The sequence below is a fragment of the Pseudorca crassidens genome, chromosome 5 (genome assembly GCF_039906515.1).
Source record: "Pseudorca crassidens isolate mPseCra1 chromosome 5, mPseCra1.hap1, whole genome shotgun sequence".
NCBI lineage: Eukaryota > Metazoa > Chordata > Mammalia > Artiodactyla > Delphinidae > Pseudorca > Pseudorca crassidens.
This window is the reverse complement of record NC_090300.1, coordinates 103,457,565-103,469,181: the sequence shown is the minus strand read 5'-3', so window position 1 is coordinate 103,469,181 and position 11,617 is coordinate 103,457,565. Positions and strand designations below refer to the sequence as shown.

The 11,617-nt window shown below is 38.6% G+C and overlaps 1 non-coding gene and 1 pseudogene across 1 annotated transcript; one reads left to right on the top strand and one right to left on the bottom strand.

The window, feature by feature from the left end:
* On the bottom strand, positions 1 to 132 carry LOC137225614 (small nucleolar RNA SNORA68). The gene has a single exon (XR_010943925.1). It is a non-coding gene; the product is annotated as a small nucleolar RNA SNORA68 (small nucleolar RNA).
* Positions 133 to 11,141: 11,009 nt separating this feature from the next.
* On the top strand, positions 11,142 to 11,617 carry LOC137224305 (large ribosomal subunit protein eL19-like; annotated as a pseudogene).

The window sequence follows — 11,617 nt, the reverse complement described above, 5'->3', positions numbered from 1 at the left end:
GGATGTAGACCCTCCAAATTCACTTTGAGAGGCATGACCGCAGCCCCCAAAGGCAACGAGATCCACTTGCTGGTAGCACCTCTGTTTAAATTGTTGCTATATGAAACAGCAGTTCTTGGGGCTAGGGCCTTAGAAGTGTTTAATAAAGATGCTCATTGATTTTGTTTCAAAGAGACTTGAGAACCATGCTTGAGAAACACAGGACTCTTTTTAAAAGAAAAAAGAAGATATTTTCAACATTCGACCCAGCTGGGCTGAGACTTCAGGCTTTAACCTCTGCTAGAGTGAAAACGGAATGGCAGGAACCAAAGGTACAGGGTGGAGAACGGAGCAGGATGAAGCTGGTCTTCGTATGTTTTTCCAGAGAGTTTGTATTTTATTCAGAAGTCAGTGGAAATTCATCTAAGACATTGAGGCAGAAGATGGCATAATCAGGCTGATATTTGAGATAGATCACTCTGCAAGTGAGGTGGGGGATGGAGAGTGAGTGGTGATGCTGAGGCAGGTAGATAGGGGAGCTCAGGTAGATGCAGAGCTGCTACTTTTCCATCCTACGGAATGGTCTCCAGAAAGCATTACAATTATTTACATTAGTGATTCCAGTATTAATAATTTGAAGCTTATGAATGCTTTCTTCTTAGTTCAAAATAGAGTGGAGTTTGTAATGAAGCACTCTGCCCCAACCCTACCCTATGATTTATACACACTATAGAGTATACAGTACCTGGCAGGCATCCTTCCTAGGTTTTTTTTTTTTTTTTTTTTTTATTTATGGCTGTGTTGGGTCTTCATTTCTGTGCAAGGGCTTTCTCTAGTTGTGGCAAGCAGGGGCCACTCTTCATCGCACGTGCGGGCTCAGTAGTTGTGGTTCACGGGCCCAGTTGCTCTGAGGCATGTGGGATCTTCCCAGACCAGGGCTCGAACCCATGTCCCCTGCATCGGCAGGCAGATTCTCAACCACTGAGTCGCCAGGGAAGCCCCTCCCTAGGTTTTGAGGCAGTTACCAACTGCCTCACAACACCAGAGGCTGTAAAAGGGGCACATTCTGCATCCTGACTCGTGATACTGTAGAGGTTGGGGTAGATTTCCAGTAGCCATGGCAGTTTTGAAGTGTCTGACCCAAAAGGTTTAAAATAAACTTCAGTTCTGCTCTATCACTTCCCCAGCCAGAATGGGAGGAGCTGCCAGTGGGGTGGGAGGAGTGTAGGAGGAGGGGAAGGCTGAAGTCCCACTCTCCTTATTGGCTTTACCTAAAATTCACCAACACTGTTTTGCTCCCGTCAAATTAGCAGAGTCAACAGTGCTAGGGAAAATAGCTGCATGAGTCTTTTCTCTAGTTCCTGAGGAGGGGCTATAAACGATTTTATGAGAAAGAATCCATCCCTGGAGCCCTCTCTGACAGGATCAGTTCCTACTTGTGCACTCAGCCTTATATATATATATATATATATATATATATATATATATATATATATATATATATAAGCACAAGCCTTATATATCATCCACATACCTAGTCACTAAATTCCTTAGAAACATATCTGTTTCTAAGTCTCTGAAAACATGCAAAATGTAAATAGATAAAACAGCTCTTCCCTCTGTTGTTCAGATTGCAGAATCATAGGTTATTATCTTAGACTGCTTAGAGCTAGAAAGAACCTAATCCAATGGTTTTCAAATTTTAGTATCAGATCCTTTCAAATGAAATCCTGTCAAGTTCAATTAATATGTTCAATTAATTGAACATTAATATGTGAACAGAAAGCAGAGCTACTTCTATTTCTATCTGGGCAATGCCTCTCTCTGTGTTTGTCACACCTCCAACACCCTATTGTGTGAATTAATTCTTTGAACACCTGGGACTTAGAGGAGCAAAGTCTGATTTGGAGCAAAGTCATGATTAAACAATTTCTTCCATTTTACAGAGGACAAATATGAGTCCCAGAGAGTTAGTAATTATTTGAGTAGAGTGTAAAATCAACAGGGGGATGCAAAGAAATAAAATCAAAGGTTATTGTTCAAATGCATGATAGAGAATAGAGTTTGGAAAGGATTTTCTTAACGGTTTCTTCAGAGTTGGATCAATGAGTCAAGAAAAACATGATAAATTGCAACGTGTGAGGGGCAAGAAGAAGGTTTAATTTAGATCTAGAGAAGGATTTCAATAGAAAGAGATGCAAACTTTGGAAGTTTGAAATCTCTGGCCCAGAATTTGTTCAATGTGGCAAAGCTGCATACCTGTCTACAGAGAATCAAAGCCAGCTTTTAATTAAAGTCCTGCATTGTGGTGGAGACCTTCAGCCCTATCAGCCATTAGTCATCATCATCCTTGGCATTATCAAATATCCATTACAGGTCTTTACAAGTTTAACCCAGAGGTCCTTTTTCCACTGGACATGGTTTGTGCAGATCAATAGTTTAGACAGACAACAACATGGTAATTTCCTGAAGATTCGTAGGAGAAAAACTACTCAGTTCTAACTTTTCTTGCCTTTGTTTCTGCATTCAAAATCAAACTCAAAACTTACCTGGTCCAGGAAGTGTCTACCCACCTGACTTGGTTCATTACTGTGCTCAGCAACTTCCGTTTTTAACTTACCTTGCTGAACCTCTGTTCCTCACCTGTAAAGTAGAGATAATAAGAAAGATTTCTTACTGTGCTTATATGAATAAATGGAAATAAAATACATTAGCCATTTAGCACAGTGCCTGGCACATAGTAATTATATTAAAACTGTTAGTTTCAGCATGAATATCTGATAAACCAAGGTCAAATTAATAAAAATTAGAAAGAGGTTAAATTTCTCTTTAGGTATCTTCCCATCTTTTCACTTAGAATCCACTCTAAATTCTGGGCTCTGTTATTTTTTATTTTTTCTCTTTTCCCCTTTCTTTCTTTTTATTCTGGAATAACAATGATCAACTTTCATTAGTGTAGAGGTTAATTGATGATAGGAATCAAAGTAGAGAATAAATTAGATACCCTATTCAATACTGTAGTTTGCCTTTAGTTACAAAATTTTTAGAATTTCATTCCCTTAGACAGCAGAGGTGTTTGTTTCCCATGCCTCTTTCATCTCTAAATGGTTAGAGAACATCTGTTTTTTTTTTCTTTTAGAACATCTGTTTTTAGTTAATACATTCTATAGTGTTGGACAAGGTAAGTATCTCTGGAAATAAGCCTGTGGTCAATCCAGACCAGCTGAAATTAACCCACACTATTGAAGTGGAAATTCTAGAACTGAAAAGTTCAATAGCCGAAATGAAAAATTCAATGTATAGGCTTAACAACAGATTGAATATTTCAGAAGAAAGGGTTACTGAACTTGAAGACAAATCAATAGAAATCATTCAACCTGAATAACAGAAAAGTGAATAATAAGAAAGAACGGCAAAAGAAGTTCCATGCGGGAAGTTGATAGCAATACACGCCTACCTAAGAAATAAGAAAAATCTCAGATAACCAACCTAAACATACACTTAAAAGAACTAAAAAAGAAGGACAAACAAAACTCAGTTGAGAATACGTTTCCTTTAAATCCAAAGATTACCACAGAATTCACCACTGTAACAGAATAAAGGAGAAAAGTCATAAGATCAACTAAACAGGTGATGATAAAGATATTTGACCAACTTCAACATTTATTCATGGTTTAAAAAAAACTCCTTAGCAGAAACTAACACAACATTGTAAAGCAGCTATACTCCAATAAAAATTAATTTAAGAAAAGAAACTCTTTGGTATAGCCACAATGGGAAATAATTCAGCACTTCCTTATAAACCTAAACATGAAAACACCATATGACCCAGCAATTTGCACTCATGGACATTTATCCCAGAGAAGTGAAACTTATGTTCACACAAAAATCTATACATACATTTTCATAGGAGTTTTATTCATAATAGCCCCAAACTGAAACAACCCAGATGTCCTTCAATAGGTGAATGTTTAAACAAAGTGGGATATATCCTTACTATGGAAAACTATTCAGCAGTAAAAAGGAATGAACTCTTTTTATGTCAAAAAACTTGGATGAATCTCCAGGGAATTATGCTGAGTGAAAAAAATCAATTCCTAAAGATTGCATACTACATCATCTATTTGATTTATATAAAATGTTAAAAATTTTTTTTTTTAGAAATAAGGAACAGATTAGTGCCTACCAGGAGTTAGGAATAGTAGGCAGGGAGAGGAAAGAAATGTGCTTATAAAAGGGCAACATGAGGAATCCTTATGGTGATGGAAACATTCTGTATCTTGACTATGGTCAACTTACACATGAGATAAAATTGTATAGAACTAAATACACATGAGTATAAGTAAAGCCAGAGAAGTCTGAATAAGATTGTTGGATTGTAATGTCAAGGTCTTCACTGTAACATTACACTGTATCTCCGCAAGATGGCACCACTGGAAGAACCTGGGTAAATGGTACAGACTCTCTCTATTATGTCTTACAACTGCATGTTAATCTACAAATTATCTCAAAATAAAAGGCGTAATTTAAAAAACCACTCCTAACAATCTAGTAATAGATGGGAACTTCCAAATCTGATCAAAAGTAGTTCTAAAAAGCATATAACAAATCTTATACTTCTTGGGGAAATATTGAAAGCTTTTCTTTAATATCAAGAACAAGACAAATACCTGTTCTCCCCACTTTTATTCAGCACTGTATTAAAGGTTCTAGCTATGGAATAATGCAGAAAAATGAAATCGAAGTTATAGCACAGGAAAAGAACTAAAATTGTCATTATTCACAGGTCATATGGTTGCATATGTAAAATTCCAAAAGAATCTACAGTTAAATTTTTAGAATTAATAAGTGTGCTAGCAAAGATACAGGAAAAGTCCATATACAAAAATTGTTTATATAGTATACAAAAATCAACTGTATACATTAGCCAAAAAACAACCCCAAAATATTTAAAATATGCCATTTAAAATAAAATTAAATTAAACACAAGAATAAATCTAACTAAAGACATGCAAGGCCTCTACACAGAAAATTACAAGCATTATTAAGAAAAATTAAGGAAGATCAGATAACTGAAAGAATACACCATAGATGTTTTAAATACCAGTATTATAAAGAGGTCAGCTTCCTGAATTGATCTATGGCGCAAGTGCAATACTGATCAAAATCCCAATGAGTTTTTGTTATTGTTGTTGAAATTAACAAGTGGTTATGTAATTTATATTGAAATGTAGAGAGGTAAGGAAAGCCAAATTGCTGTTAAAGAAGACTATGGGAAAATTTGCTCTACTGAGAATTAGTTAACAGAACTATTAAATAATTTTAAAATATTAAAAAGTTATAGAAGTTAAAGGAGTGCAATACTGGTACAAAAATGGACCAAAAGACTACTGGAACAGGAGAGAAAATGAAAATGCAGAAACAGACAATGAATAGATAAACACGTAATTATGACAAAAGTGGAGCTGTAGAAAAGTGGGTAAATGATAGCCTTTTCAATAAATAGTGCTGGGTCAATGTATTAATTTTCTGTAGCTGACATAACAAATAACCACAAACTTAGTGGCTTAAAGCAACACAAATATATTATCTTACCGTTTTTTAGGTCAGCAGCCCAACACAGGTCTCACTAGGATAAAATCGAATATTGGCAGGACTGCACGTTCTTTTCTGGAGGCTCTAGGAGAGAACTCGTTTCCTCGCCATTTCCAGGTTCCTAAAGCCACCCATGTTCCCCACTCTACGTTGGCTTGTGATCCCCTTCCTCCATCTTCAAGGCCAACAGTGTTGCCTCTCTCTGATTATTCTTCCCTAATTAAATCTCCCTTTGACCACAGCCTGGAAAGATTCTATTTTACAGATCCATTTGGTTAGGTTGGGTCCAGTCAGATAATAACCAGGATAAACTCCTCATCTCAGAGTCACATCTGCAAAGTCCCTTTTGCCATGGAAGGTAGCATATTATAAGGTTCCAGGGATCAGGAAAAGAGCATCTTTGTGGGGCCATTCTTCTGCTTACCACAGTCAACTAGATACCCTATGGGAAAAATAGAAACTTTCCTTTACCACTCACCAAACACAAAATCAATGACAGATGGGCTGTAACTGGCTATAAATGTGAGAGTTTGAAAAATTAAAATTTTGGAAGAAAATATAGAAGAACATCTTCATGATATTGGGGTAGTGAAGGATTTCATGACCAGGACACAAAAAACACGTAAGATTGAGAAATTGATCTAGATTAAGATTAAGAACTTCTTTTCATCAAAACATCCTATTAAAGAATGCAATGCAAGGCCGCAGAGTGGGAGAAGATATGTGGAACACACATCGTCAAAAAGGGCTGCGTCAAAGTCTGGGTTCCCCTGAAAGCAGAACCTGAAAAAAAGACTTGGGTACAGGAGCTTCTGGGGATCCACTGTGTGTGTGTGTTATGCTTCACAATAAAACAAGTTGACACCAATAACAACAAAGGTCTTAAATGTAATAGCTAACACTTATTAAATGCTTTCTATGTGCTAAACTCTGTTCTAAACATTTTATGTAAATCAACTCAGTTAATGCTTAAGACATGCCCAGAAGTAGATACCTTTGCAATCCCTATAAAGGAGGAAGCTGAGTCACAGTATAGTTAATGTCCTAAAGCTAGTAGGTATGGTGTGTGATGGCAGGGATTGTTGTCTCTTTTGTTGACTGCTACATTCCCAGTGCCTCTTGATTGAGTAAAGACGCAAAGCAGGATTCAAACCCTGCTGCCTTTGGTAAAGCCTGCATTCTTAACATGGCACAGAACAGCTCATGTTATTCATTTAAAATCTCCTATTAGGGTTTCCCTGGTGGCACAGTGGTTGAGAGTCCGCCTGCCGATGCAGGAGACACGGGTTCGTGCCCCAGTCCGGGAAGATCCCACATGCTGCGGAGCGGCTGGGCCGCGAGCCATGGCCGCTGAGCCTGTGCGTCCAGAGCCTGTGCTCCGCAACGGGAGAGACCACGACAGTGAGAGGCCCACGTACCGCCAAAAAAATAAAATCTCCTATTCATGTCCAGATTGTAAGAATGAAGATAATAAAAGTATAGGGAAATTAAAATTAATGTTTTAATTTTAAAAATAGGTTTCTATTTTAAAAAATAAATTTTAAAATGTTATCCATTAGTCTAGATTTCTTAGAGGAAAGGGGGATGGGAAAAACTGATCTCGGAGAGTGAGCAGTGAGCAGTGCCTTGAAGCGAGATCTTAGCTCCCTGCCCAAGAACTGAACATGGGTAGCCTGGATGAAAACCAGGAATCCTAGCCATCAGTCCACCAGGGTCTAGAAGCTAAAAGCAAAATTCCCCTGGCCCTTGCCCCCGTTGAAAAATGCATTTCTCAAGGAGGCAAACATGTAAAAACAGGTACATTATTAGAGGCGCAGCACAAGTGGGAGAGCACACGGAGAAACTGTTTAGTTAAGACAGAGGTAAGGCAGAGATACACACCCAGAGAGAAAGGGGTGTGGGCGTCCTCCCTAATGAAGAGGAGGACAGTAAAGAGGTGTCTGACTCACTTATATAGGGCAGTTCCTCCAGGTCTTTTTTTTAACTTTGGCCAATTATCTGGTTTCTTTTCCCACACCTGACCTTCCCTAGGCACCTCCCCAACATGCGTGCACAACTTTTTTCCAAGATGGATTCCAGTCCAGAGGTCTATGGGGGGGCTTGGCATCACCTATTATGGGGTGGTGCCCCCTCCTTTCTGCACATGTGCAGTGTCTCCCTTGCCCCAAGGACGGGAAATATGCGACCTATTGATCTTTCCTCAAACAGGGTTTAGCCTCTCTCTGTCCCCGCAGTGACTGTTATCTTAAAGTGTCCACAGTCCAGCTATTGACCCTGTCCCTGTTGTTTTTTTCCTATCTCGAAGTGCAAATGGGAGGCTGGTTGTAAATATCTAGCCTAGAGCCCACCTGCCTCCTTCCTCAGGAAAAGTTAACAGGAGGCTAGTTGTAAATGCCTAGCCTTGGAGTCCATCTATCTCCTGCCTCAAAAGCAAAGGCCTAAAGAATGTTTTAAAATACTTTTCTTCCCCACAAAATGTGTTTAAGATCATATTCCCATCATTGCCAGCCAGCATTTTAGCCCTTGCCGATGAACTTCACAGATCACAGAAACCCACCCTTCATAACGCTTCTCCCAACACCTGAGCCTAATCCCTGCGTGACCCTCTCCCAGCTGAAAGACTTGTTCGTGTTGGCTGTTACTTTAGCAGTCGCGTTTCCAGCCACTGAATCATATTAAGCTGAAATCAAAACCAAACACATATTCCTCTAAGAAACAGCCAAGGCTTTCATGCTAAATACCAAGCATTTCTCCCCAGCAGTCCAGGAGTTCTAGCACTTTAAGATGTTGACCAAGTATTGTCCAGACTACAGGTCACTGCTTAGAAGTTTTTGTTGCTGCTGCTGCTGTTGATGGTGGTGGTGATGCTGTGTGTGTGTGTTTTCAAAACCAATGTAGAAAAGTTCATGCAATAGTCTGCTTTCATTTTAAGAAAAATGATTACAGTATAATTTGTATAATAAAATCTCTTCTGAGAGATCACAATTTCCCTTCTGTTGGATGATGGCCAGGTTGTTTTGGGTGGGCAAGGGGAATATTCAAAAGTAGTATTCATGCTTTTTCAATGAAACATGCATTTAAATGAAACATGCATTTAAATGAACCACAAATCAACATGTCAGTTGAAGCTATGGAACTGGCTACTACAGTGACTTTATTTATTTTTTTTAATTTAAAAAAATTTTACATTGGAGTATAGTTGATTAACAATGTTGTGTTAGTTTCAGGTGTACTGCAAAGTGATTCAGTTATACATATACATGTATCTATTCTTTTTTGAGGTCGTTTCCCATTTAGGTTATTATAGAATATTGGGCAGAGTTCCCTGTGCTATACAGTAGGTCCTTGTTGGTTATCTGTTTTAAATATAGCAGTGTGTACATGTCAATACCAAACTCCCAAGGTTTTGGTGCTTGTGATAATGTCTTCAGAGAAATTATGCAGTCTAAAACACTAATGTATTCCTACTCTTGTGTATTTAATTTTCTATGAAATATATTTATGTGCATATCCATTATCATATCAATCACAATGCCTGCTTGTTGTTATTTCCTTGAGCCTATTAAAGTAAATGATTTATATTTTCCCTAGAAGTTCATATACCGTGTTTTTTTATTCACTCATAAAAACCATATTTATTTTGAAAGCTATAATTTCACATACTCATACTAGAATTATATATAATAAAGTCCCAGCCTGTAGGGAACAAGTTAGAAAATAAATAGGCATACCTGAAGTAGAAAAAAAATAGGCATACCTGAAGAAACAAAGAACAAATTTCAAGTATCTTATATTGTACACAGGATTATTTGCTATTTATCAAATTTTATATTTTGTTTAATATTTTTTCATTTTTTTCCATAAAAAAGAGTCCATAGTATAGTTAAATTTTTTTGTTGTTGTTTTTTTCGGTACGCCCGCCATGGCTCATGGGCCCAGCCGCTCCGCGGCATATGGGATCTTCCTGGACTGGGGCACGAACCCACGTCCCCTGCATCGGCAGGCGGACTCTCAACCACTGCGCAACCAGGGAAGCCCTAGTTAAGTGCGTTTTAAATGTTTGTATCCTTATAGGTCTTTTCATATTCTTACATAAATAAATCACAAAAGGAAAGTATTTATTTGAATACAATGAGATGATTGGCACATTAGAAAAAGCCTTGATTTTCGGAGTCAAACAGAGATGAGTTCAAAATTCAGACTTTGCTACTAATTAGCTGTGTGATTGTAGGTGGGTGACTTGACCTCTCTGAGACCTTGCTTTTTACCTCCCTAAGAAGGAATAACATCTGCTTTGCAGGGTTGTTGTAAAGGATTTTTATCCATCCATTTCATCAACATATAAGCATTTCTAAGTGCTACTACTTTGTAACACAATTTTTTTTTTTTTTTTTTTTTTAGTTGGGAGGAAACTTTAATGAAAAAAAATTACGAGCAAAAACAAGAGGCACGTAAATCTGTTTTTCCTCCAGAGATCATACATACTCCAGCAATGTGGATGAAATGTCCCCATTTTCAACCCTATATATTTATCCAAATCAGATAGATAGATAGATAGATAGATAGATAGATAGATGGATGGATGGATTCAAGGTGCTCTTCTCCTTCCTACAGAGAGCTGTTTATTGAGGCAGCAAATATTTCTTGAGTGTCTAATCCATGCTGGGCACTATGCTTGGTGCTGGAGGCTGTGAACAAGACAACGAGTAGTAGTCATTCCACATGCTAATATAGGATATTAGTTAAGAGTTCTGGTTACAAGAAACAGCTACTCTAGCAAATGTAAGCAAAAATGGGAATTTATTGGAAAGCTACTACTGGTAGAGTTAAACATCCAAACCCTGGATAGGGTAGGACCAGGAATTCATGGACCTTCCCCTTTGGGCAATGATGTCATTATGGTGACTCAGCCCCAACAAGTCCCAACCGCTGTGTCTTTCAGGTCAAGTTTCTGAAGAGAGAAACTCATTGGCTCAGCTTGGGTACAGTGTCTGTCCCTGGTCCAATCACCCATGGCCAGAATGGCCAGCTCATGTGGCTTGAACCTGCCCCAACATATCTGAGTCTTCCCAGAAACTGAAAGAGTTTGTGAGTAGAGCAGACACTCGTTAGTTTCTATATCTTGCAGCCCTAACATTTCAATAGGTTCAGGGTTATATTCAAAATATTTAACAACTGCTATGACCCAGGCAGTGACTAGTCCAACCAGTGCTGGTTGTAGCCTAGAAACAGGGTCCAGGAGGGTCCTTGCTGGGTCAGGCGTTAACCCTGTATAACACCAATATTGAAATAAATAAAACTCCCCTTCATTCAGTTATGTTACAGTTCATCAATATCTCAAAAATGTGGCACCAGAATTAAATACAAATATGATAAAATGTTAAACAAAAAGCTCTTCAAGTCTTTGTTTGCCTTTATTACTATGTAGCACTGATCAGCTACTTTGGGAAGTGCTAGGTAAGTGTGTGTTGGATGGGTGGACCCTTCAAACAAGAGTCACTGCCAAGTTACAACAGGACTAGTTACCTCCTGTGATCTGGTCACTAAAATGGCTAATTGAAAACTGAATTGCAGCCAGGAGGCTTCAAAAGAGGCTCACCTCCACTATCCTTCACTGCAGCAAAAATAAGGTCTGGTCAGACCCAAATGAGACCAACAAAATCACCAATGTCAATCCCCAACAATGGATTGGGAAGCTGATCTAAGATGGGCTGCTCATCTGGAAACCTTTAACTGTCCAGTCCTGCGCTCAATGCTGGAAAAACACCTTGGCCTGTCTCAAGGGCAGGGATGGGGACATGGGCATGCAAAATGTACTCTCATTGTTCAAATGCCTGAGAAGGTAACCTGGATGAGAATTCTGCATTGGCTGCTCAGAAGATACCATGAATCTAAGAAGACTGATCACCACATGTATCACAGCCAGCACCCGAAGGTGAAGGGGAACATGTTTAAAAACAAGTGGATTCTCACAGAACACTTCCACAAGCTGAAAACAGACAAGCCCAGCAAGACGCAGCTTGCTGACCAGACTGAGGTCTAA